Source organism: Bombus flavifrons, chromosome 10 (genome assembly GCF_040668555.2).
Source record: "Bombus flavifrons isolate JBK064 chromosome 10, iyBomFlav1_principal, whole genome shotgun sequence".
In the NCBI taxonomy this organism is placed as follows: Eukaryota; Metazoa; Arthropoda; class Insecta; order Hymenoptera; family Apidae; genus Bombus; species Bombus flavifrons.
The window spans coordinates 15,496-42,457 of record NC_138451.1 but is presented as its reverse complement, the minus strand read 5'-3'; the positions used below and the strand labels follow the sequence as shown (position 1 = coordinate 42,457).

Sequence of the window (26,962 nt, the reverse complement as noted above, 5' to 3'; positions counted from 1 at the left end):
TCGGTTGGCAGAAGCGACCTGGTGTCCGTGCGGATTTCCTCCACGTTAAAAAAAAAAAAAAAGGTTCAATGATCTGCGGAGATTCCTCTTTATTCATCGTAAAATATTTTTTTCACACCCACTTGTCGCAAAGCAATTAAAGAAAGTACACAGTCACATTGTCAATTGACTAAAATGTATGTAGAAGAACTGTCAACATTTTCCTTTAAAACTATGGGAATTGAAATATTTAATGAATAATGTATTAAAAACAATGCAAAATGTTCGGAACAAAGTAATAAGACAATACAAACTAATAAACTAATCATATTTGCCTATCGTATTTAATTACAATGCAATACAAACTATTGTAAATTACTCGTATCATAACAAATTTAAGGTGGCTAAAACTTATAGTTTGAACCATATTAGAAAATAATATTCAAAATATATGTTCTACTCTTTATTGAGTAAAAGTTAAAAGTTTTTGTGAAAAGAAGTGTCGCATAACATTTATCTAGTTCTTTACAATATGTTAGAAATATTTAAACACAGCGCATAGAATGTTTTCTTACAATTATACGATATAGACATTTATTCTGCTTTTGCAAAGTTCCTTTGTTCTTATGAGCATCGGTGTTGATCAGAATTCGTTACGTTGTTAATGTTTAATGTTTGTTACATACGTTACATCCATTAGATTACGATATTTTCATTATGATGCGGTGATTGTTATTCATGTGTCATAAATATTTACACTTTCGTTTCACATTCATGTATTATATTGTATCATGTATTTATATGTCGGAGATGAAAGAACACCGGAGCCTTTGGAATTTTGGATAATCCCGCAACATTGTAATCTAGAGTCTACTGTAGCTGTAATTAAACAATTGTAGTTATTCAATCCGATTGTAATTGTTCGAGATTTGTGATAATGAGCTTGGGCTCGAAGCGACTGTCAGTCGACAAAGTAGCCGCGGTCAAGGGATGAACGCTTTGTCTAACAAAGGTATGGAGTAATTCTATAGCTCTCCTTAAAAGAAACATTTGTGGCGGCACGCGACAGTAAACATTCCAACGGTTTCTGACCCGTGGCTTGCCACACGCAGACCCTCTTCTTCGAGTAAGATGATTGCCAGATGTCGATGCGTCTCCGCAGTACATGTTCAGCTAGCTTGAGGGCCCGTTATAAATCTTAAGATTTAGTAAACTAAAGTCCTTCAAACAGACAAACAGTCTTTGTCCTAACTACGGGAAGATAGGGGAGACCTATTTCCCCAACGAACGGCGTCTCCCACTAGCAACTTTCCCTCGAGGGCGGCTAGCATCTTTTTCTAACCACCGATATGGAGATTGACCAATTAGCAGCAACGTCAATTTCCCTTACTTTCTGAACGAAGGCTATCCTCGACGAATCTGATGATCTCGTGTCCTTAGACACACCCCATCATAGTTTTCCTCTGCAGCATCATCGCGACGGAAATTCATTCTCTCGTGAGGTCGTATTAGCGAGTGTCTTAGTGTCTGTACGCTCGGTGGATATTCCACGTTTTATCAAAGAGTCCGACTTAGATTTTGTGAGCATGTTCATCCATCATCCCGTTGACAGCGGATTCGTTATTGTACCTAGAATCATTGTCATTAGATTCTCGAGTATCTAATTACCACGGTTACTTGTCGAATTCTGTAATAATCACATTTTGCACTAGTCAATATCTTCTCTATTGCATAACAACAATGTCTAATCAAAACGAAGATTCGTTTCACGCCCCTAACCCTAATCATAATGTGAACCCGACATCAGAAGTGGGATATGTGCCGGTTATAACAGTGCAAGAGCTTACGACCATCGTGCGCGAGTTAACTTAGTCGCTAGTGCAAAGTCAAGTGCGGAACCTAAGGATTTTTCGCTACAGCGTTTTATCCCTTAATCCGCGGGCTTCGACTCCACTGCATGGTGCGCAGTTGTGAATCTGATTACGGAGGAAAATCCTTTACAAAGCAGCGCATAAAAGGAAATTATAATTTCAGTAACAAGCGTCGAGTCGACTTCTACGTATTCGAAGCGTCAACTGGTAGATCAAGTCATCTGGGTGAGTGGTTTCCATTTTACTCCGATTCTGGAGCCGAGCGTTCACTAATTAAAGAATCCGTAGTCTTGAGATTTTCTGATAAAAGAACAACTGATATAGTAGTAATACGAGGAATAAGAAATATTTGTATTAAACGTACATCTCAAATCTTGTCTATTGTATGTATTATATTAATGATTTTACAGTGTAGGTAAATTTTCATGTCCTTGCTGATAGTTATTTAAAATATGATATCGTGATTGATCGTGAAATTTTATGTCGAGGTTTTGACGTAATATTACACAAAATAGCCTCGCTATGTGTAAAACAAAAATAATTAACGTCTGTAATAAAACCGCTAAAATCGAGATCGATATTAATGATATTGACACTGATGTACACGGTAATGATAAAAGCCGCTTAATTTCTCTTCTCGGAAAATTCAAAGATTCATTCGTTACGAGTTTCCTACGTACTCGCGTAAACACAGCCCAGTTAGAAATACGATTAATTGATCCTAACATCACCGTACAAGGAAGTCTATAGACTTAGCGCGGAAGAGCACAGAATAGTACATGAGAGAATAAGCGAATCAATTATAGCAAAAATCATAAGACCTAGTTATTTACAGTTCGCGAGACCTATGTTATTCGTGAAAAAGAAAGACGGCCTAGATTGGGGTTAGGTTTTCGAGAACTAAACAAAATACAGTAGCGGATTGGTATCCTCTACCTCTTATTGCGGATCAAATCGCGAGATTGCAAAAGAGATCATCCTAATTCTACGGAATGTACAGCATTTATTACCCCCGACGGACAATACGAGTATATAACAGTGTCGTCTGGATTGAAAAATGCATCGTCCGTTTTTCTAAGGGCCATTCTCAAGGCCTTAAGCGACCTCGCTTATTGACGTTCTAATTATTCGATAGACCAAGCTCTAGAAAGATCGTATATTGTATTGAATACCTTCGCAAACGCCGGATACTCTTCTAATTTTTCTAAATGCTCTTTTCTAAAGATATCGGTACTCTATCTTGGATATGTAATTCAAAACGGAGAAGTTCGCTCCAACCCGGGTAAAATACAAGCCTTGAGTTCTTTATCTACGCCGACGACCGTCACACAACTTAGACAGTTCATAGGTGTAGCCTCTTACTTCCGAAAATTCGTCTCTAAATTTTCACAAGTAATGAAACAAGTAATGAATGAAAGCATGTAGTAATAAAGTGAATTTGAATGACAGGGTTTACAAGTGATAGGCTTACTTACAAACATTCAATTATGATATTATGTATCGAGAAGGCAAACAAATGATTCACGTAGATTTCTTTCCGCGGAATCGCATAGACATGGATCACATTACAGCTAGCAAAGTTACAGAGAAAGAAATTAATCTGGCTGAAATCTTCGAAGATTGACTATTAGCGGAACAGCGTCGCGATCCCCAAATTTCAGAAATTGCCAATAAATTTGAATCAATGAGCTCGATATCGCGAATACATATGAATTACGATCCGGTACTCTTTATCGTAACATACAAAGAAAAGGGTAGAACACTCTGCTTGTCCATTGTCCCAAGAGGTTTTAGGTAGTCCGTCATTAATCATGCACAGCAGTCTATTACGCACTTAGGTTGGGATAAAACGTATGCGAATCTGTACGAGTATTACTGGTTCGAAGGAATGGTGAAAATATGTTCGTAAATTCGTAGAGAACTGTCATGCTTGTCCAGTTTCTAAGGCAAGTTCAGGTAAAATACAAGCCGAACTACATCCTATACCTAAGACCAGCATACCTTGGCATACAGTTCACGTAGACATAACAGGCAAGTTAAGCGGTAAAAGTGATTTGAAAGAATATGTTATTATTTTGGTCGATGCTTTCACTAAATCCGTATACCTACACCATACTCGTAAGATAAATTCTCTTAATACCATTAAAGCGCTTAAGTCGGCTATACTTTTATTCGGCAGTCCTTGCCGGATAATAGCGGATCAAGGGAGATGTTTTACGGGTAAATAATTCCAAGATTTCTGTCAAAGTAGACAAATTAAACTCCACTTATTAGCAACCGGTGCTAGTAGTGCTAATGGGCAGGTAGAACGTATTATGGGCACGCTAAAAAATATGTTTACAACAGTAGAAACGACCGGGCGGTCATGGCCAGACGAGATTAGGGAGATACAATTGGCTTTGAATTGCACCACCAACCGCGTGACTAAATCGAGTCCGTTAGAATTACTAATCTGTAAAATAGTAAGACCCCACGGTATATTGCTACCCGACAATATTGAAGAAAGAGAAGTAGATATCTCCGATGTAAGACAGCAGGCAATAGAGAATATAGAAACTAGCGCTGAGTATGATAAGGAAAGATTTGACAAAACTAAAGCTAAAGCGGTTAGATTTAATCCAGGTGATTTTGTATTACGCAAAAATGAGGAAAGAAATCAAACTAAACTAGATCCAAAATTTAAGGGTCCATTTGTAATAGCAAAGATTTTGGAAGGAGGTAGGTACATTTTAAAAACATTGGACGGTAAACGATCATATAAATACAGTCGCGATAGATTGTATTCCTGCTGAATTGGATGTCTGTAGTGATGGCAAGGAGCGGTGACCATGACGATATGAGTACCCCGATCTCGGAAGATTATTAGCACTATGACCATAACATTTGGCGGAGTGAGTTCACATGCGTTTGGGGCGACAATATAACAAAGTTCCTCCCTCTTATGAATCGATTTGCAATTGACAACATAATTTTAACAAGAGAACATAACGAATAATTAAAATTACATTCATAATGTGAACTATTGTATAGATATTACACATTTTGAATAGACATATTATATTTTGCATAGACATATAGCATCTTTGAAAGTATTTGAACGCTTACCATTGAAACATTAACGAATAAAATATATGAGATAAATTTCGTATTTCGAGGTAATATGATAACTGCATTAGGATATAAGTATTAGGATTGCGTGTGTAGAATTTGAATTGGATAATATTTGCAGAAGTTAGAGAATACTCATTACAGAAACACGCAAGAAGAGAGTCACAAAAGTCACAAAAAAAGAAATCGAACGCTTAGAGGTAAGCGATGTTTACATTGAATTTACGCAGTAAATATTAATACTAACGAACTTAATTCGTGCTAAGTCGTCATTTACAGAGTTTAATGTTATGATCAGTTACGATTAATAGAGTGCACACATTATGAACTCGAAAAGATCTGAAACACAGAAGTCCGAACGTGAAATAATATTAAAACTACATAAAGATGGAAATCTTACAGAGAGATAACCGATTTCTTTAAAAGAAGTAAATCGAATATAATACAGTCCATTATATTATAAAAGAATAGAATAATGCAGAAAATTGTGCAAATGTTGTCTATAAGGGTCTCCATAAAAAGATGCGTCAAGAAGAAAAGGTAATTTTTCGTGAAGCGAAAAAGGAAGCTATCTCTTTGACGAGGAGTGTATATTACTAAAGACAATAGCTTCTGGAATACTGAAATATTTTCCCGTGAAAGTAAATTCAACAGTCTTCAGTCTGATGAGCATAATTATGTGTGGAGAAAAGCCAATACTAAAATAGGAATATGAAATATACGCCCTGCGGTAAAACACGGAAGCGGTTTTGTTATGGAGATGTATGGCAGCCAATGATAATGAGAACTTATTATTTATAAACTGGATTTCTGTCTAATATAAGTATTTGAACATATTAAAGAAAAATCTGAAGCAAAATGCTAAAAATACATAATTTTCACTTTCAACAGGATATAGATCCGAAACATTGAACCTGGATTGTAAAAGAATGGATACTGTACAATACATGCCTCCACAGACCCAAGATATAAACCCAATATGATATATATGGGATGGAATGGATAGAAGATTAAATAATTGTAAAATAAGTAAGGAAACGATATGAAAACAAACAATTACTTAAATATGGAATAATATTGACATAAATATTACTCAAAAATTAGAACACAGTATGAGAAACTGTCTTAGAGATGTTATTCTAGGCACAAGTGACGGAACTAAATACTAGTATGAGGTAAGAAATAGAAATAATGTGGTAAAAGATAGAAAAAAGAAACGTTCATAACTCTGTTTTTGCGTATTTCAGTAAAGAGTATTCCCTAACTTCTACAAATGTTATCCATGTTATTAAATATTGGTTTTGGGGTTGATATTTAATTGATTCACACAGATTCAAGTTTTACTTTCTATATTTCACCACCATGTACAATCATCTTAACACACCGGATACACTTAGATAATTAACACGTGGTCGACTCCTAAAACAAAGCAGCGTCGTTAGAAGTCGTACCAACTTAGCTTGTAAGAACTAGCGATCATACCAACTTAACCAACACTCATCTTTGATCGTAGTTTCTACAAGCACCATAGCTTTGGTAAAATATTGAGTCTTAACTCTATTCAAAACCTTTAATAAGGAGTAAGAATATCAGCAATATTCTCAGAACTAGGTATATAGGTATGGTAACTTAAATGGGTCTTAGAGTAAGGACAAGTAATGATGCTTTATTTGGAGTTAAGTTTAGTTTAACAAGCAATACTCAATACAAAAAACTAATTACAATATCGTCGTATGTCTTATTGTCATACTCGGTTCTCAACTTCCCGATTCATACTCTCCGGCTTCTCCACTGACTCTCTCTGACTTCTCAACTGACACTCTCTGGCTTCTCAACTGGCACTCTGCCACTTCCCAACTAACACACTGCCGCTTCTCAACTGACACTCTGACCGTTCTGGTATCTCTTTGTCTTTTCTTAGGCCCACCACGCACGTGTTCCGCAGACGCTCGTTGCCAGGGTCACGTAGGCCTTTTCTACGAAACAATTCAATTTAAAGACCGACGACACATTGATGAACCCAACGGCGCCTCGGCTCTCGCGACATTGATCATGGTTAACTTTATGCTTAGAACTCTCAGCAACTACTTCATCTTTGGGCCATGAAATAGTTCCGATGTTATCGCAGAAAATTTTGCATGGGCGAGGGCAATATTATAATTGAGCCAACTCCCTTAACAGTAAGGATATCCACACAGTCTCCCTTGCTGCCTCTTGCATCGCTACAAACTCTGCTTCGCATGTCGATTGAGATATAATTGGTTGTTTCTTTGACAACCAAGATGTTGCACTACCAGCCCGCAAAGTCTGAATCACAAAACACCTTCAAAGGTTGTCCGGTCCTTTGGTACACTAGCTTCTGGTTTTTGATTTTTAACAAGTGCTTGAAAATCCGCTTCACTGCTTTCCAATTAGATACAGGCGGATTTGCGCATCTTTGGCTTAACTTTCCTATTGCACACGCGACATCAGGACGGCTTACAGTGGCGACATACGTTATATGCCCTACAGCCTGCTCGTACAACTTCTTATCAAAAGGTTCCTTATATTCAATGTCAAAACCAACTTCACACTCCTTAGCTAGCGGTGTTGACACTCTAGCCTCATGAGTAATGTCAAACAGATCCAGCATTTGACTTATCTGTACGGATTGATCAAACACAACAGTAGTACTGTTTGGCTTACTCAAGTGGATGGATAGAAATTGAGTGTCAGTACCCAGCATCCTAATATTTAATTTCTCCTTAATCCTAGTTTTGAACACATCAATCATAGTCATCGTTCCAAACGCAAAAATGTCATCCACATGCACAGCTACAATCAGATCTTTGGTTGCATTCACATTCACACACGGATCTCTCATACATGGATTCAGGATCTTTACCGAATTCAGGTTACTCCATGTATATATCCTCATCCACAGGACTGTTGAGGTATGCACACTCCACATCAATATGTTGGTAACTCCACTCATTCTCCGCACACAGAGCAAGCAAAATAGAGTTCTACGTTTTACGATTGGACTGAAGATTTCTGAATAGTCCACCCCAGGTCTTTGCCAGAATCCCCGAGTTAAGTCTAGCCTTATATCTATCAGGATCCCTTTTTACAAGTACCCACTTACAGTCAATAACATTTTTGTTTAAAGGTCTTTGCACTATGTTCCGCACACGCTTATTCGCTAGATTGTCTAATTCCTTCATTATTGCATCGGTCCACTTTTGAGCATCTGGCCCCTTCAGGTCCTCGTACACATTCACAGACACATAAAAACCTTGAGTTTTGCAAACGATAGCAACATGAGCACAACTATTACGCGTCATTGGCTTATGCAGTCTTGCTGACCTCCTAGGCACAGTCGGTACACTCATAACCTCCTCTTGATTATTCTCATTAGTTAAATTGTTCATGAAATGATCACTTTCCCCTTCATCGTTTTTACCATCACTTTGGGTTTCAACATTAATTGGATCAATTCCCCTTTCAAGGTCGAAATCTTCAACATTCCATATCCATTCAGAGAATTTCCCTTTGATGTCCACTTTAACATTCTTATAGAGAAACAGATTATCCTCGAACCGGACATGACAAGAGATTATTACCTTCTTGGTCTTCGGTAGGTAGATCCTAGAACCCTTGACTTGTCGGTTGTAACCTACAAAAATCCTTTCATCTGCCCTGCTATCAAATTTTCCATCACTTGGGCTTCTCGGGTACCAGACTTTGCATCTAAATACCCTTAGCCCGTTGATCTCTCCTTAGATGTCGCATTCCTTACTTTTCCATAACTCTAATGGAATTTTGTCTCCGATAGCGGCGGATGGGCATAGGTTTCTTATGTGACACGCAATTTTCACAGATTCTGCCCACAGATAGTCAGGGAGCCGTGACTGAATGAGCAAACACCCAGACATCTCAACCAGGGTCCTATTTGCTCGTTCAGAAGCTCCATTTTGCTCATGGTTTCTTTTTCTTCGCGAGGAGGCGAAAATGCATTACTCATACATGACGACCCGCGTCGCCGGGTTATGTGAGACTAGGCTGATGGTAGGCCATACCCACTAAAAACCCCACCTGTTGCAATCCTTCTTTGAGCGTAGGGTCTCGTCGGCACTGTTAAATAAACATTACTTCGGCGAAACCCCATTCAACGCGTCAACTCCTTATCTATCAAATGCCTCCATTTCTTCGGAGAAATATTCCCCTTCCCCTAGTAGCTCCGCCCTTTCTTACGCCTATCTCGCCTTCATCACTGTCCTGCATAAGCTCCGAAATAGCCCCCAGGTATGGTCGTTGGCCGACACCAATGAGATTATATTATTCACTGTAAACGTGTCGCCAATAACATACTCCAGAGTGGTATGCTGGACTGCCCATCTTGGACACCACAGTAAGGCGTGTTCAGCATCATCTGGACACGCATCGCAATCCCAACATTTGTCGACGGTTTCCTTGCTACTTCTAACCACATACGTGTTGAAGATACCATGCCCAGTCAACAGCTGCATGGTCTAGTGATCGATATTTCTCTTCCTCTTACGGAATGTGGCTGCGTCCTCAATCAAGCTCCTCGTCCAGTTGTTCGAACTGGACCTGATCCACTCACTTCTCCACTAGTCCACCGCTTCCTCTTCGTAAAGATGGAGCTAATTCAAGAGCACTTCTGGATCGCCGAGGTCTGGTCGAGCTAATTTCTTCCTAACTTCGTAGATTTACCCTCGCCACCGCGCCCTGATATGAATGGGCATGGTGCCCGTCAACACACACAAGCGAGCAGTTCCTGCGCTCTATGAAAGAATATCAGTTTAATGACTCATCCCGGCACCCCATCGATACCGACGGCCTTGTTAACATTCAGCCGACCAACCGCTGCTCTTAGCTTGCCCATTTGGTCCACATCACCTGCTCCGGGGGCCCCACCGCCATTATCCTTTGTTACGTCCTCATTCGCGACACCCATATCCTCGATTAGGAAGAGTGTACCGATAATGTTGTCAGCCTGCTCCCTTCCCAGGCTCACATTCTGCCTGCTCCTTCTAAGCCTGGCTATGACTCTTTTATAAGGCATGCCCCACGGAATACAGTCAAGGGTAGCTGCGAACTCCTACCAGGCCAGCCTCTTACTCGAATAGATAGCTGACCTGAGCTCCCTCTTGCTCTTTCTATAATCGACTCCCGGCTGGGCAGCACACCCCTTATTTCTACGCCTCGATCTCTGCGCTAATCTCCTCTTCTTGAAGGTCTCCTTCCGAAGCCGCGCAATCTCGTCGCTCCACCAGTAATTTGGGTTTCCACTCCCCTTAGGGGGAAATACTTTCTTAAGTGCAGCCTCACAAAATTCTTCGATAATCCGCAGCAGATAGTTTGTTGTTTTGTTGCCTCCCCCAACTGAGCTTCCAATAATTTATTTTTTCTATCGTCAAAGCTACTTAAAAACGTCTCAGGTAAAACGTCCTTCGTCGAATATTTAAAAAGTCCCCCTCTTTTATACCTAACCCATCCTCTGAACTCGTGCAAAACGTATCTGTGTCTTCAGGGACCCCAGAACGCTTATGCTTCTCAAGGAGCCATCCCGGATCAAAATAGGAGCAAGGCTGTTCCTGTCCAGAACCTCCGACAGCATCTTTTCCCTTCTGTCCGTCTTAGCGCCACCCCATGCCATGAATTTCGCATTGAAGTCACCCGCAACGATCACTTCTTTGCATCTCCTCACAGCTGTCCCGATGTATATGACGAGCCTCTCAATGTATTGGTCAAAGCTGTTTATTCCAACGTTGCGCGAGCAGTAACCGCTCACGCAGTACACTTCCCCCATTTTGATCTCGACATACCCCTCCTCTTCGACCAACATATCTTCGCTGGGGCGGAGGCCATTAAATCTGGTTGCCTAAATAGATGCATCCCACTTCGTAACATTGAACCAAAAGGGGAGCTGCCGATTCGGTTCAGATATAATCACCACTTCGACGCGCCGCTCCCATGCAAGCTGCTGCATCAGGTCCTGGGCAAGCTTGCCCCTATTCAAATTTATCTGCACTACTTTCAGGGTGCTCTCCCTTTATCTGTTTGTTTCTGCATTAGTGTCCTGAACGTAGAGCACGCTAACGACCCCATAACGTGATTAGTCCGTACCTCGGACCCCCTGTTACACAGCGTGCATTTCGTGTCGCTACCTCAATTCGTAATTGAGTGCCCCATCTCGTCGTATTTCCGGCAACGCTCCTTGCCAGGACTGAACGAACAGCTATTCGTCATGTGCCCCATCTTATGGCAACTGTAAGATCTGATAACCTTGGGAAGGACCAGCGTAGTGGCAGTTGTAAGGCCTGTTCTTATTTTAATCTCCCCTCCTTGCTCGCGATATACGTAGCGGGTACCACGGCAATCGCAGCCTGAGTGCCCCAGGCTGCCGCCTTTAGCGACATAACCTCAACCACTTTGGTATCGTTAATTCTCAGCCCACTAGCTATGTCCTGCTTTGGGTCCTCCCTACTTTCTAGCGCATCGATATCCTTGACCTCCACAGATACCCTACTCCGGAGGGAGGAAACACAGACCCTGTCCCCAATAACTTTCTTAATCTTGAGGGTCCCCCCATCGCCCCCTTTGTCCCCCGCTTTCAATTTCACGAGAATGTTTCTGCTCCTTGTTCGTCTGACGTCCGTGCTCCCACCCAACGCCTCCTTCGCCACCATAAGCTCCTTATAAGTATGAATTGTGTCCTCATCTCTCCGGACTTTCACCTAGTGGGCCTCAAGTCTATTTCGAGTTCTAGGGATCCATTCTCTTTGCCCTTCGTTAAACGGTGGCCTCAATTCCCCATTATTACTCCTCTCTCTAGTCCTTCTTTTTTCTTTCCTACCCCTCTGGACAGTTCATTCACCTCGAAAATCGTATGCTTCTCTATCCTAGAGATCTGCTTCGTTAATTTTCCTTTCCCTGCATACCTCTGCCTACGAAGCATCGCCCCTCTTTGCCCTTTTCATATTGTCGTCCTTTCTGTCCTCTGGTGGCGACACAATTTTCCTCTTGCTTCTGTGCCCCGCCACCTTCCTCGTGCTCACGCTCCCTCTTTCGACCTGGGTCATAGGAAGGGAAGTTTGCGTTGAGACGTTTACCTCGGCGGCCATATCCACCTGTCCCCTACCTTTACGACCCTTCATACTCCATACTTCGTTTAACTTTTCCCATACATCGTCCACTTTCTTGTCGGCCAACGCTGCCATTTCCCCTATCTTTGAGTCGCTTCTGGCATACGTATAAGCATATTCACAGCGCATTTCATATTAGCGACGGCCGCTGCTATCAAACTCTTTATCTCTTCCCACTCGTCGAGTCTGACTAGCACACAGTTGGCTCTTTCCGGCTCGTCTCTTGATATACTCGTTTTGTTCTTCATCGCCGCTCTAGAGAGTGGTTCCCTCGATTGCTTGGCTTTAGACACTATCGGAGTATTATAGCTACTGCTCTCCGAAACGGATGCCTCTCCTTCAGACGCGCTAGCTGTCTCTTCGACTGTTTCGCTGGCCGATTTCGCCGCCGAACTCGACCAGCTTACAAGGGAACTTCCCTCACCTCCGATGGCTCCTTTCACGACCGGTGCTAGAAATCCCTCCTTGTCGGTAATAACCGAGACTATTCTCGACGGCACCCGTCCACCACTGGCTTTTAGGCTGCCAGAGCTCTTCTTCCTCACCACCTCTCGTATGTCATTAGTAAATTCCAAGAGCTTAGTATTAGGTACCCCTCACCCCTTTATTACCCTTTCTACTGCACCCCTGACTTTCTCCTGCAACTTCGTACTCCTCTTATTCATTATTATGGTCCCCGGTCGTATTTCCCGATCGAGGGGGGGCCCCGGGACACACCCTCCTCTCGTTGCTTGCCTAGTCTCCAGATGACCGTCGGGCCGAGCCTGGAACGCCACTCGAAACACCCACGGGGCCTGGGGCCTCCGAAACCCCCTGCATCGTAATTCTTTTCTCCTTAATAACCTTGTCCATATTATTATAAGTAAAGCATAGTCCGGGGACATAACCAGTCGTCATACATATCTAACAATATCGCCACCCAAATGCAAGACAATCATAATTCCAACACAAGCCAACGTCGTCATAATAAATCAAAATCCCTAATATGCAGCTATAAATTAAGTTAATTTACTGCATCGTACATATAATCCATATTAGTTTTACTTTATGGACTATAATCAAATTAGTAATTATCTCAAACTGTAACATCATCTAAAACATCGGCACTGCTGCTCTCGCGACCGGGCAGCCGACGGCCTGCGTAACGTCTTTCCGACCCTCAATAAACCTAAGGACCCACCATAACTTTTCTCATTTATTATATTGTATCACCATGTGTCTTGAGTCAATCCGTTGTCCTGAAGGATTTCTTAAGCCTAAAAATATTTTCGACGCACATCTGGTTTTTAGAGAGGTCCTTGGGTTTATTAGGCGCACTTAAAAACACGGAGAAAGCGGGTACGCAGCTATTAGGAAAAACCGAATAGCTATCTACTAAAACAGGCTGGGTTTTCCCATGCACAAGGTCACCCACGAACCACGTTGGTAGGAGGCTTCCTACTCATCCCTTCAAGCATCAGCGTGGGTCATAACCAATCGACATCGCGGATCGTTACCCTCACTTTTCCTAACGAAAAGTGTGAATAACGAATCCGCGTTCTTCATGCAAAGGGGCACACCCACACCGAACTTTCTTCCGTATTAGCCTAAGAGCGACAAGTCAGTAGAAAATTACAACGCCTAACGTCTAATTCTAAGCACAACGCTAGCGGAATACCACTCATATCAACTATCTAAGTCGGTTCTCGGGATTATCGAACATTCACTTCCTCTATTAAGCATTCTCTAGTGCTACGTCCACTCACATATTAAATTCAACTATAAGAGCCTTGCTCTATTGTGCATATCTGTTGGAATACAACGATATCAATCGCATGCAGATAAGGTGGTTAATCGTATGGATTCTTCCCTTCGTTGTCCAACGCTATCCCCACTAGTGCGCGTTCGTGAGATGTACCATGGCGGCTAGCACGTACATGCTCTTTCGAGAATTCGGCGGAAGAAGCGTATGGATATGGATGGAACATTCTCGATTGGCACGTCGAGAAGCTACTAGAAGGTTCTGTAGCACATGTGACGCCACACAGGCACCCACACAGGTCACACTCATTACTGCATACAGAGTGGGGTTCTAAACATTTTTAAGGGCCATGGGTCACTAAGCAAGTCAGTCTGAGAACAACTTTTCTTTCTTTTTTTTTTTTTTTTGTTTTGTTTAACGTGGAGGGAATCCGCACGGACACCAGGTCGCTTCTGGGGAAAAGCGGCGTGGTAGTGCCGGACTCCAAGCGACTAAAATCTCCACGATGACCGTCCCGGCTGCGATCGAGAGGGGCCCGGGAACCGGTGTAAGCGATACACCCCCCCCGCGCTCAATACGTCACATAATGGAGCGGTGTGCGGCCACGTCACACCGCGCCTCGTCGCCGGGGCCGCCGTGCCAGGCAGTCCGGTTCCCCTACGAGGCTGCTCTGCGGCCCCGGGGGCGCTGAGCTGCCAGCGCCTAAGTTTGTACCCCGCCGGGGGACGCGGCGGACCTAGTGCTTCTCACCGAAGCGCGTCCATGACCCCTGCCGCGCCCTCGCCGGTCGGTCCTTTCAGGGTGAGAGTACCGCACACTCACCATTTCCGCAGCCTCTTTTCGAAGCATGACCTGTTCACAGAAGGAGGTCACGGCCCTCATCCTTATCTCTCTTATCAACAATGCCTCGAAGATCACCAGAGGCGAAAGATCCCCACCGATTTCCACGATGAGGTCGTGGCGCGGCCGCGCCCGCGCCGGACAGTATTCCAGCGTGTGCTGCGCCGAATCCATGCTCGCATCGCAGTGGTGGCAGCGCGCGGTCGCCTCCTTCCCGATTCGGTGCAGATACTCACCGAAGCAACCGTGTACGGTGAGCACCTGCATCACCCTGTAGGTCAGGGGAGGCCCACCGCCGTCCAACCAAACGTCCCAGTTTGGAAGGACGGCCCCGAGGACCCTTATCCCCGGCGCACCCGCTCTCGTGTCGAGGCTGGCGCGCCATCTGTCGAGCAAAGCTCGCCGAGCCCGAACCCTGACGTCGGCGCCCCCGGGCCCGCCCCGTCCGACAGACCCCGAGTGTGGAGATAAATCTCACGGCACCTCAGGGCCTGCAATTCGAACGGGGGAAACCCGGCGAGCACCGCCGCTGCCGCCGCCGAAATGGTGCGGAAGCCCCTCACTACCCTGATGGCCACCGTCCTGTGCAGCCTCTTGACCACTAGGAGACTGCGACGATTGGTCATCAGGTCCTCCGCCCAGACAGGAGCCCCGTAGAGGAGCCTCGATCACACCACGCCGGCGTACAGCCGGCGCACTCCGACGTCGGGCCCGCCCAGCCGAGGCAGCAGACGTCCTAAGGCGTTCGCCGTCGCCTCAACAGACGGCGTAAGGCGCTCGAAGTAAACGCCGCAGGTCCAGTGGCTGTCGAGGGTCAGGGTCACTTCATGCTTGTTCCGACCCCGATCTCAGTCCCTTCCAACCTCAGGCGGTAACCCGCTGGGGGCGTCCCGTGATCGGCCTTGCGGCAAAACCACATTGCCTCGGACTTCTCAGGGGACACCCTCAGCCCCAATCGCTTGATTTCGGCGACCACGCAGGCCACCGCCAGCTCTGCCAGGCGGACGGTTCTACCCCATGCCGTGCCCCAGACCAGCACCAACGTGTCGTCGGCGTAGCACGCCAGCGCCGAGTTCGGAGGCATCGGCGTCCGAAGCACCGCGTCGTACGCGATGTTCCACAGCAACGGGCCCAACACCGAACCTTGCGGGACCCCGCGGTGTACAGCCCTCCCGGTCGTACCCCCCCCCACCCGGACGGTGTAGACGATTCTCCGGTCCCGGAGGCAAGCCCGGACCACATCCTGCAGACACGCGGGTACCCGATGAAATTCGAGGGCCCGGTATATTCTGTCCCACGGGATGCTGTTTAAGGCGTTGACCACGTCCAGCGAAACGGCCAACGCCACGTAACCACGCAGTTCGGCCCCCTCGACAAGGGAACGGACACGGGCGACTCCGGGACAAATGCGACTCCAGGCGGGCAGATACCACTCTCTCCAGCAGCTTTCCCGCCTCGTCCAAAAGGCACACCGGCCGGAAGGCGGAAGGCGAGTCCGGAGAGCGCCCCGGCTTCGGCAGCAGGACCATCTGCCCCTCCTTCCACGAAGTGGGGAATTCACCTCGAGACAGGCATCCGTCGAACAGACGCATTAGTCTCGGGGCCAAGACTTCTGCGACGTCCCTCCACAGGCGGGCCGGGACTCCATCAGGACCCGGAGCTTTCCGCGCTCCGATCCTCTCGACGGCCCCGGCCAGTTCTTCCTCGGTGACCCTCGATTCCTGGCTCCAACTCCCCGCAGTGACCCGTGGTTCCTCTTCCAGCGGTTGGGATCTCTGCTCCTCCTCTTCGGTAAAGGTGCCAACTCCCTCTTTCGCTGCTCCCGGAAACAGGGTGCCGACGACCTCCTCCAGGAACCGAGGGTCCATGCTCTCCGTTAAGGGGGGCGCCCATGGACGGAGTTTGTTCAATACCATCTTGTTAGGATGCCCCCAGGGATCAGAGTCGAGGCTGACCAGAAGCTCGTCCTAGGCCCGCCTCTACGCCTCCTTGATGGCTCGTTGGAGGGGCCTCCGCGCTTCGCGATAGGCCTCATACAGGCGAGCCACTGTGCCTTCGTCCTCCCGCCGTCTACGGCGGGATCTGGTGTATTGGCGCCGAGCGTGGATACATGCCTCGCAGAGACGAGCGATCTCCTCGGACCACCAGTACACAGCGCCGGCGCGGCGCAGCGTTCCAGACCGTGGCATACTTGAATCACAGATCGCGCTCATGTCGCGTCTCTGCCGGGTCGCTGCCGCTTCCGCGTCCCCGTCGGTCGGGGATTCTTCCAACCAAGCCACGGCTATAGCGGCCGCCGCCATGAAGTCCCCTTCGCGCCGCGTCACCGCCCACCGCGGGAATTTTCTTCTCCTTCCCGGTGGGCCGATAGGCCCGCGCGCACCCGACGAACGGTAGCCCATCGCGCCGCCAACCGCCACCTCCATCAAGATGTAGAGATGCTCCGAGAGGGTCTCCTCCGGGGAGACCTCCCAACCGGAAACGCGGCGGGATGCGGCGGGGTTTGCCCATGTGAGGTCCACTATGGACTCGCCCCGCCACGCCACGCCCGTGCTGGACGACCCCCGGTTCATAAGCCGGAGGTCGAGTGCGGCCGCCCAATCCTGTACGTCGCGCCCCCTTCTGTTGGTCCGGTGGGAGCCCCACGCCGTTGAGTGGGCGTTGAAGTCCCCGAGGACCAGTGACGGGCAGGCGCCCAAACGTCTCGTGCAAGTCGCGAGTCCGTCCAGAAAGGAGGTCACTCTTAGTTCGGCCATCCTTCGCGGGACGGTTACCTTGGCGGGCAAATCCTTCAGCGTGGCCGCCATCCTCTCGGCCAGTCGTGATGCTTTACTTCCAGCGTCCTGGCCTGGGATTTCGAACAGCAGCGCCCCCGTGATCGCCCTCCTCGGTCTTAACTCCGTGATGTCGAGTTCGGAGAGCTTGACTTCTCTCTTCACCACTGACATCGCATTCCCTGTACGTGAAGCCCGAGCCGTCCCTCACGGTAAGCGATACCGCGGCACACCGTGGGGGTCGGGGAAGGCCCGGCACTTCCTCGCTGTGCGCGTCCCGCCCGCTAGCGTTGCGTTTCTTTCCTGCCCCGATAGCTCCGAGTCCATTGCCGCTGCCTGCTGCTCGCATGGATTCCCTTCCCGTGCGGGGGCGCACCGGTGGCCGAGCGGCCGCCTCCGCGAAAGTCCTTGCCCTCGTTTCGCTGCTTCTGGTCGCCGTCCAGGGCGCCAAGGCCCCTATGCGCAATGTCGACGACGGAAGGGACGACGATACCCTTCTCTTGGTTCTTGCGTCCTCGGTCGGCGCATGGACCGTTGGAAGAGGTTGTACCGTGGGCTTCCTGTTCTTCTGCCTCGCTCTTCCTCTTCTTCCTCCTACCACAGTGGTGAATCCTGCCTCGTCAGCCGACGACTCCATGGTCGACCGCGAGGCGTCTCTCGCCGACCGCAATAGTACTTATACGATTCCTGTGGCGACTTCAGCATCCGTAGCCAGGGGAATTGCCACCCCTGGCATTATTTTTTGCCGACATTCCTCCAACTTGCGGAGGAACAGGATCTTGAAATCTTCTAGTGGGTCTCGAGGTCCTGACCCACCGAATCTATCCGTTCCCTCGGTAAGCGTTTTACGTGCATCACGTGTATTACTCCCCGACCCGTCGGGGCAGCGGAGACGGCGCGACGCTGACCAGGGGTGTGGGGGAGGTGGGGGAGGGGGACCCATGGCCATTCCCGCTGGGGCCCGAGGAGCATTTTCTTTTGTCCTCCTCGTAGAGGTGATCCCCACCTCTTGTCCTTTGCCGTCGTTGTTACCAACTTTGTCTGTCCTCTCCGCGCGATCCCTGGTCAGCCGTTCCACCGTTTCTTGGAGACGACTGACCTCTTCCTCCAGAAAACGCACCCTCCTTCGCAGGTATGCGACGTCCTCCTCTTCTCGATCGTGGGTGGGTTCCGCTTCTTTCCCGGTCGCTTGTTTGCCGATCGGTTCGGTCCTCACTTCGTCCCTCCGTATGTCGTCGCCGCCGTCGGCACCGCCGCGGATGGTAGAGGCGGCGGCGGCGGCGGCCACGGTGACAGCCTCGGCGTCGGTATCGGTGTCGGTATCGGTGTCGGTATCCGTCCCGCGCCTCACGCCCCTCTTCTTCCTTTTACCGGGAGCCGGAAGTAGCGCGGAGTCGGGATCCCCCGCGGGCGCGTCCCCCCGCCGTGTGCGACGTCCCGCGCCTCCGCCGCGGCCGTTGGCGGCGGAGGCGGTGTTTTCTGTAGACTCGGCAATCCTGCGGTACGACCGCTTGCCGAGTGTGCCCGCGACGGTCGAATAGGAAGAGCATGACGACATTTCGTCGTCGGATCTCAACCCCCCGCCGCCCTCGCGGTGCCGCCGCATCCCAGCCCGCGAAGGTCCCGGGCCGATAGTCAAAACGTCGGGTTCCTCCAACCCTCTCCGAGACTCCCCAGCTCACGAGTCCCCTTCGCCAGACGCATGAGCGTGTCCAGGAGCCTGGCGGCTCACCCCCGGACGGCCACGGTTGCTCGATGACGACGCAGCGGGGCCCGCTTTACAACCCGCGGCTGTGCTAGTACTGGGGTATCCCTCCCCTGCACCGTAAACGATTCTTAGGTTCGTTTTCTTATCCATTGTTAAAATTGTACAAAATTGACGAGGTCGTCAACAAGAGTCTCCATCCTGGTGCCACTCACTCTTTCGCACCCTGCCCCGGTCAAGGCCGGTGCAGGGTGACGGGGAGCCCCACAAGAAGGTGAGGTGAGTGGTCTTGGCTGATACGGGCCCTCCAACTTCTCCGAGGTTCTCCGCACGGGATCGGTAAACTGGCGGGGGCCAAAGGCGCAGACCAGTCACCGTCCGGTAATGGGAGAACATCAGATTCATCGGGGTTTCCCAGGGCGTGGTCCTACGCCCTGAAAACCCGTAGCCACCTCGTGCTCCCCAGTCTGAGAACAACTAGCCAACTGTCAACATTCATAACGCTTACTTGTATTTTACTATAACTTTGTTTAATAAAAATCATATAATATTGTTTCAATACACACATTGTGTCTTCCACAGTTTATTAATCTTAATTTCAAGATTAAATTCTAACAATATCTATCTTATCTTCATGCGACAAGTTGTTATCTGCGATTTATACCTACTCAACAGTGTAACTTAAGTTTTGGAAATATATATTTTATAATTCTGTGAATCACAGTGTTATACAAACTGAACCACTCCTATTATCTTAACGGAAATCAGGGGATCGATCAACTCGTGGTGTCGATTAGTATAATCGTAACGGGAATTTACGACTCCCGTTGACGTCTCTCCTCGCGATTGCGTCACCCCGCGATTGGTCGAAATTACATAAACTATTAATTATAACATAAACACTATGTATTATATGTATTATACATTTACATACACTGTGTATTATACATTTTTCCTATGTATTATATATTATTATATATTATTTATTATATCATTTTATTATTTATTTTATTGTTCATTATTATTATGTGTGTGCACCAATAAGTTATGGTTCTTACGCTTCATACCATTTTAATAACTTAATTCTCTAAAATACGCATTTACCAACATTCACAACTGAGTTCGGCTCTATGTTCTGTATTTTCACTGGTAGTTAATTCACCACTACGAGTCGCCACTCATATATGTCTCTAGTTCATGGTCCTACCGGTACGCCACCGACAAGATGGCGGCAACCCAGAACCAAGCTCGCGTTATGCAAAATTACGTACATCAACATGTACTCACGATTTTTCGGTGGTTCCAGTGTTTATTGGCTATTTCCACGATGAGTACCTACACTAGTTCCATTTGGATTGCGCCATCCACGTCAATTCGTCGTTGCACTGAATGTTCACAACGTTGCTCTACGTATTGTACACTTTCAATTATAACCTCTTACTGTGTATCCACTCACTTCCTATTATATAATCTCTACAATCTAGTCATGCCACTCATTATGTTATTCATCTACATATATATTTAATATAAAATTTGTAGTCATGCCATATAAAATCGTCCTATAAACTTCAAGTCATACCATATACAATAATCATAACCTCCATTATTCTTTCACATCTATAATTTGTATAGAACGACCCGTCAATACCTGATCGATACATAGTTATTGCCCCTTTTCTTTAAACCTACAAGGCCCATTGACTAATAATTTTAAACCTTTTAGGACGGAAGAACCAGATCAGAAACCGACCCTCCGGCCATTTTGCTCAGGCCATTTTCCTAGGGACGGTCTTCCTGTGCAGAATACCTTTCTCCTTCAGATAGCTCTCAAAATTTGTCCCTGTATACTCACCGCCATTTTCAGTTTGGAGGGCACTTATTTTGGACTGAAGTAGGGCCTCCTCTTCCATCTGATATTCTTTGAAGCACTTAAATACTTTGCTCTTCCTGCTGATAATCCTAACGTACATGAAACGAGAGAAATTATCAATGATAGTTACAAAGTAGTTACCTTCACTTAACAACTTGCACTGAGCTCTGCCACTGTCATCACTGTGAACGATTTCTAAAGGACATTGACACATGTGATGAGCTGTCCTCGGGAACGGCACCTTTGTTATTTTTCGCTTCACACAGACTCCACATTGTTCATCATGTTTCTCGGTGTCTTCTTTCACGCTCCTTATAGGAATTTTCCTCATTGCATTTCCATGCAGGTGACCCAATCTCTCATGCCACGATGCAGTACTCTTGTATGCCTTTGCCTCAATAACTTCAATGTCTTTGTCATTCTGGCCAGATTCTTCCTGATCGTTTTTCACGGAGACATTTGTTACCTGACTTTCTGGAGGTATTGTCTCTAAGTAGTACACATCGTCTCCTACCTTTGAGTTAAACACGACGTCTCCATCATCATGTGTTCCAACGGCCTCATCCCTTGTACACACAGTAGTGACATCCTTCTTTGCCAACTGCCTGATCGAGATTAGATTTACATCTAACTCAGGCACCTACAAAGCGTTCGACAAAGATAGGGTCCAACCACCACAGAACTGAACCATTTTCACAATAATCGTTCCCTTTCCCTTAACTTCCAGATGTCCCTTACCAAACCTGATTTGTCCGGTCGCAGGCGCGAAAGCCACAAAGTGATTCCTGTCCGGAGTCATATGATTTGAGGCACCTGAGTCAAGGTAACTGATCTTCCGTCTTTCCAAGTGGCTGATGGACGATAAAGCCAATGTTGAGATAAGTCCCTTGGATTTTGATTTGTCTTCTAATCCCTTCTCCTTCTTGTTGTCTTCCTGTCTCCTCTTCTCACTTTAGTTCTTCTTTTTGTATTTAGCAATGAAAAAAAATTCGATTCCAATGCTTTAGTTGGGCGGAATTGCAGAATATCCAAGAAGTTCTTATTTAACAAAGTTCATTTAACAACGGGTCATCCTCAACTACAAACTCACCATCTACGAATCTGAAGCCTACAACTTGATAACGAACACTCTACGAAAGTTGAATTTCTATGGATGTCAAGGTAAAGTTGTGAATTCTTTTGTTCAATATAGAACTAGACGTTCTAGCTTTGACTCAGACGAAGTAGCAATTTTCGAAAAAATATCTAAAGCATCAACAAGTAAAAACAGCAAACCAAATAAATAAGCGAAGAGAATCAACGCCGCGCTAAAGAAATCGAACTACTAGGAAAATTAGTTACCGAATTGAAATTAGGCATTGGAAGTCAGGCAACAGTGTGACCAAAGGTTTGGAATCTGTAACTAAGACCACAAACGAAACCGCGAAACCGAGAAATAGGGATCGTATACCAGTAGCGAGCGCATCCGAAATGATATTTGACCCTGAAAGCGATAACGATGACGAATACCAAGACTACAATGAACCGCGATGACACCAGACTATGTTATCAGCGAAAGACACAGTAAGATACAGTCCAATTTTAAACGGTGACGATGATGTTGGAGTGCAAGATTTCATAAAAGAAGTACGTGCTATGCGAATGCGTTGTTCACAAAATGATTTGTTATTGAAAACCACTGAAATCGATAAAATAATTGGTAAAGCCGCGCAAAGTATTCGGAACGTACCTATTGAAAATTATGCAGATTTACATGACGCTTTGAGATTAACGTAGCAGTTCACGTAACATCTGACGAATACGGTGAACAATTACGCGATTTGAAACAAGGACGCGGCGAATCTGTTCAAAATTTCAATATCCGAATCAGCCGCATATTAAATAAACTTACGTAGGCAATAACTAATGAAAATCCACAACCAATTAAGCAACGAATAATGATTAAAGCCACCATGCGAAAAGTAAGTTGAATTTATTTAAAAGGACTTCGACGCGACATAGGACGCATACTGTTAGCAAACGAACAAGTTTTATTGAGCGAAACAGAAAAGAAAGCCGCCGATATTGAAAGACACCTATGAGAAGAACAAAAGGAATGGAGCAGGACAGGTACTCGGCCAACAGCAACATATAACCGACTTAGTAACAGACCAACAGACAACAAGTAAAATGTTTCAAATGTGGTAAATTGGGACACGTTGCACACCAATGTCAAAATTTTCAATTAGCTAACAAAAGAAACCTACCACCTCCACGAATAAACCAGATCGGAACAGACGAGAACGAGGATCAACAGCAACAGGGAGAAACGACAACGGTAGACCAAGAATACTAAGGGTTAACACAACAACTGGACGACTACCTACAATACTACTCAGAGGAATTGCAGGAGAACGAATTCATCTAATTGATACCGAAGCAGGGATAAATTTGATCAAAGAAAATAAATCGGACACTAAGATTGTTACGTCCGTGCGACATCCTTCATTGTCTGACCGTCAAGGCCCAAGCACCATTATACAGACCCTCAACAAACCTAAGGCCCTACCATAAACTGAATCTTATTAGCTTGCAGGAACCTTTAATCCAGCAAGTATTTTCGGTTTATGGCTGGTCCTTAAACCAGTCCTTGAGTTTATTGCACGTCCTTACGGATTACGGAGAAAGCGGATGATTGTCTAACGGAAAAGCAGGTTTTTCCCATAAACAATGTCGCCCATGAGCCACGTTGGTAGGAGGCTTCTTCCTCCTATCCTCATTCCTAACGTTGGTCATAACCAATGGGCATCGTAGATCGTTACCCTCATTTTCCTAACGAAAAGTGTGAGCAACGAATCTGCTTTCTTCATACAACGAAGACACCCACTCCGAGCTTTCCTCCGTAATCACACAAAAACGAACTTCTCTTGTTCTCTGGACTACAGAACAGTCACTTGTGCTCTAGACTTCATCCCTATACTTGTGCTCTCGACTTCATCTCTATACTTGCTCTTTAGACTTGTTCCACAATAACATTCAAGTAACAGTCAAGGCTCATCAGTAACAGTTAACACCAGCTCGAGTCAAAATACAGTTCAAGAAACAGCAGAAGTCAGAAGTCACGTCATCAGAATCTCCAAGTCGAAGACAGTCAATCGACAGAAGATACATCATCACAGTCGCCAACACGAAACGAGTCTCAGCTTGCACTCATTCGTAGTTTGTCATTCCACATACGTAACATTGTATCACATTGAAGTTGTTGGGTCACTGAAAATATATATTAACCTGTTAATATCAGCGTTATAATCAATCAACCACCCTTATTATATTAACCGAAATAAGGGATCGAACGATTCGTGGCGCCGATTATTCAAATCGTAACGGGAATTTACGACTCCCGAGATTGCGAATCCCCGGGAACGGTCGAAAGTTCAAAGATATTAAAATGAGATGAACCTCAAACTTTTTATATGGGACAAGACAAATATTTCACTGATAGATCTGTTACAATCATTATTTTTGGTAAACCTCATAAATTTTACATAGTACCTAACGATTTTCCTTTGATTGAAGACGAAATTATAGGATTACCATGTCTTGAACAATATCAATATGAAATTTCAAATGATAAAATCAGATTGGACAATAACGTCTTGTATTTTCAGAAACCTAGAGTTGTTCAAGCAGGAGAAAGGAGAGTTCAAACTATCTACCTCGAAGGCAAACCGACGCGAGTATGCTTCTTCAATTCTAGTGAGACAAATCAAGTAATCTCTAACGAAATTGAAAATAGTAGAGACCTAAAACAAATTGATAAATTGAAAACCATAGTGAGAACGGATCATATGGAACCCGAACTTTGTATACCGATTGAAAAGATTTTGATTCATTATATCGATGTGTTCAATTTAGAGACTGATCTTTTACTTCGTACAAATTTGACACAACACACGATAACTTTGAAACACGACAAAATCATAAATACTAAATCGTATAGACCCCCGAAATGCCATAATGCTGAAATCGAGAAACAAATGAAAGAAATTCTAAGTACAGATATTATTGAAGAATTAGATTCGCCTTACAATTCACTTGTTTGGGTAGCACCTAAGAAATCAGACGCATCAGGTAAACAGAAATGGAGAATTGTGATAGATTTCGGAAGACTAAACGAACTAACCGATCAAGACTCATATACTTTACCAGAAATCGAAGACATTCTTAGTCAGTTAGTGTACTTTCGGGCAGTCGCGGGGAAACGCGATCGAGAGGAAACGCGTCAACGGGAGTCGTAAATTGCCGTTACGATTGTAATAATCGACGCCGCGAACAGATGGATCTCCTGATTTTCGTTGAGATAATAGGGGTGGTTGAAGTGGTATAACGCTGCGATTAACAGGGTTATAAAATATGTATGTCGGAGATGAAAGAACACCGGGGCCTCCCCCTTGGAATTTTGGGAAAATCCCGTAACATTGTAACCCGAAATCTATCATTGCTGTAATTAAACAATTGTAGTCACCCAGTCCGATAGTAATTGTTCGTGATTTGTGATAATGAGCTTGGGCTCGAGGCGACAGTCAGTCGCCAACGTAGCCGAGGTCAAGGGATGAACGCTTTGTCTAACAAAAGGCATGGAGTAATTCTATAGCTCTCCTTAAAAAGGAAATAGTGGTAACACTCGACAGTAAACATTCTAACGGTCTCCGTCCCGTAGCTCGCCACACGCAGACCCTATTCTCCGAGTAAGATGATTGCCAGATGTCGATGCGTCTCCGCAGTACATGTTCAGCTAGCTCGAGGGCCCGTTATAAATCTTAAGATTCAGCTAACTAAAGTCCTTCAAACAGACAAACAGTCTTTGTCCCAACAACGCGAAGATAGGAGAGATCTATTTTTTCGACGAACGACGTCTGCCACTAGCAACATTTCCTCGAGGGCGGCTAGCATCTTTTTCTAACCACCGATATGGAGATTGAACAATTAGCAGCAACGCCACTTTCCCTTACTCTCTGAACGAAGGCTATTCTCGACGAATCCGAGGATCTCGCGTCCCTAGACACACCCCATTATAGTTTTCCTCTGTGGCATCACCGGGACGGAAAACGCACTCTCTCTTGCGATCTTGTCGACAAAAAGAGTAACGTCTTTACGATCAGTGAATTTTCACGTTTTACCAACAAAGAGTCAGACTTAGATCTCGCGAGCACGTTCATCTATCATCCCGTTGACCACGGATTCGTTATCGAACCTGAGGCCATCGTCACTAGTGTCGTGAGTGCCTGATCGCTGTGATTAATTTGTCGAAGCTGTAATAACTCTCTTTTATAATAAACTACACCTGTGTTACACCGCATCAATGGCGACTCCCCGTGAAGATTCATTTGACGCCCACAACCCTACTCCCAGTGCTCCTCCGACATGTATTTCCAACAACTTTGCACAAGATAGTAACACCGATGCGCAAGAGGTAAGTGAAGAATAAATGGATGGCTCTTAGATGAGAGAATCAGTGTAGAGACGATGACTGATCTGAAGACAGAGCTCGAGTTCTGGTAGCTATATTGTCGTTGAAGATGTCTTGAGGTGTTGAGTCTGTTCGAATTGAGAGTTAACTGAACTTACGCTCTCATGTAATTACGGAGGAAAGCTCGGTATGTAGGTATTTTTTGAACGAAGGAAGGGAATTCGTTGTTCACACTTTTTGTTAAAAGTGAAGGTAACGATCCGCGATACCCATTGGTTATGGCCTGCGTTAATGAACGAAGATAGGAGGAGGAAACCTCCTACTAACGTGGCCCATGGGTAACCTTTTTCATGGGAAAACCCAGCATTTTCCATTAGGTAAATGTCCGAGATTTTCCGTTATATAGCTATCAGCTTTTTCCGTAATTTTTAAGAACGCACAATAAACCTAAGGACATTTCTAAGGACCATACAT

General features: G+C 45.6%; 1 protein-coding gene across 1 annotated transcript in view; it reads right to left on the bottom strand.

The window, feature by feature from the left end:
- The window catches only part of LOC138183893 (uncharacterized), a 131,030-nt gene extending 110,612 nt beyond the window's left edge, over nt 1–20,418 (bottom strand). Inside the window, exon 1 of the mRNA XM_069121374.1 lies at nt 20,413–20,418. The gene's annotated coding sequence lies outside the window, so the exon portion shown is untranslated. The remainder of the gene's footprint in view (nt 1–20,412) is intronic.
- Between the last annotated feature and the right edge of the window lie 6,544 nt (nt 20,419–26,962).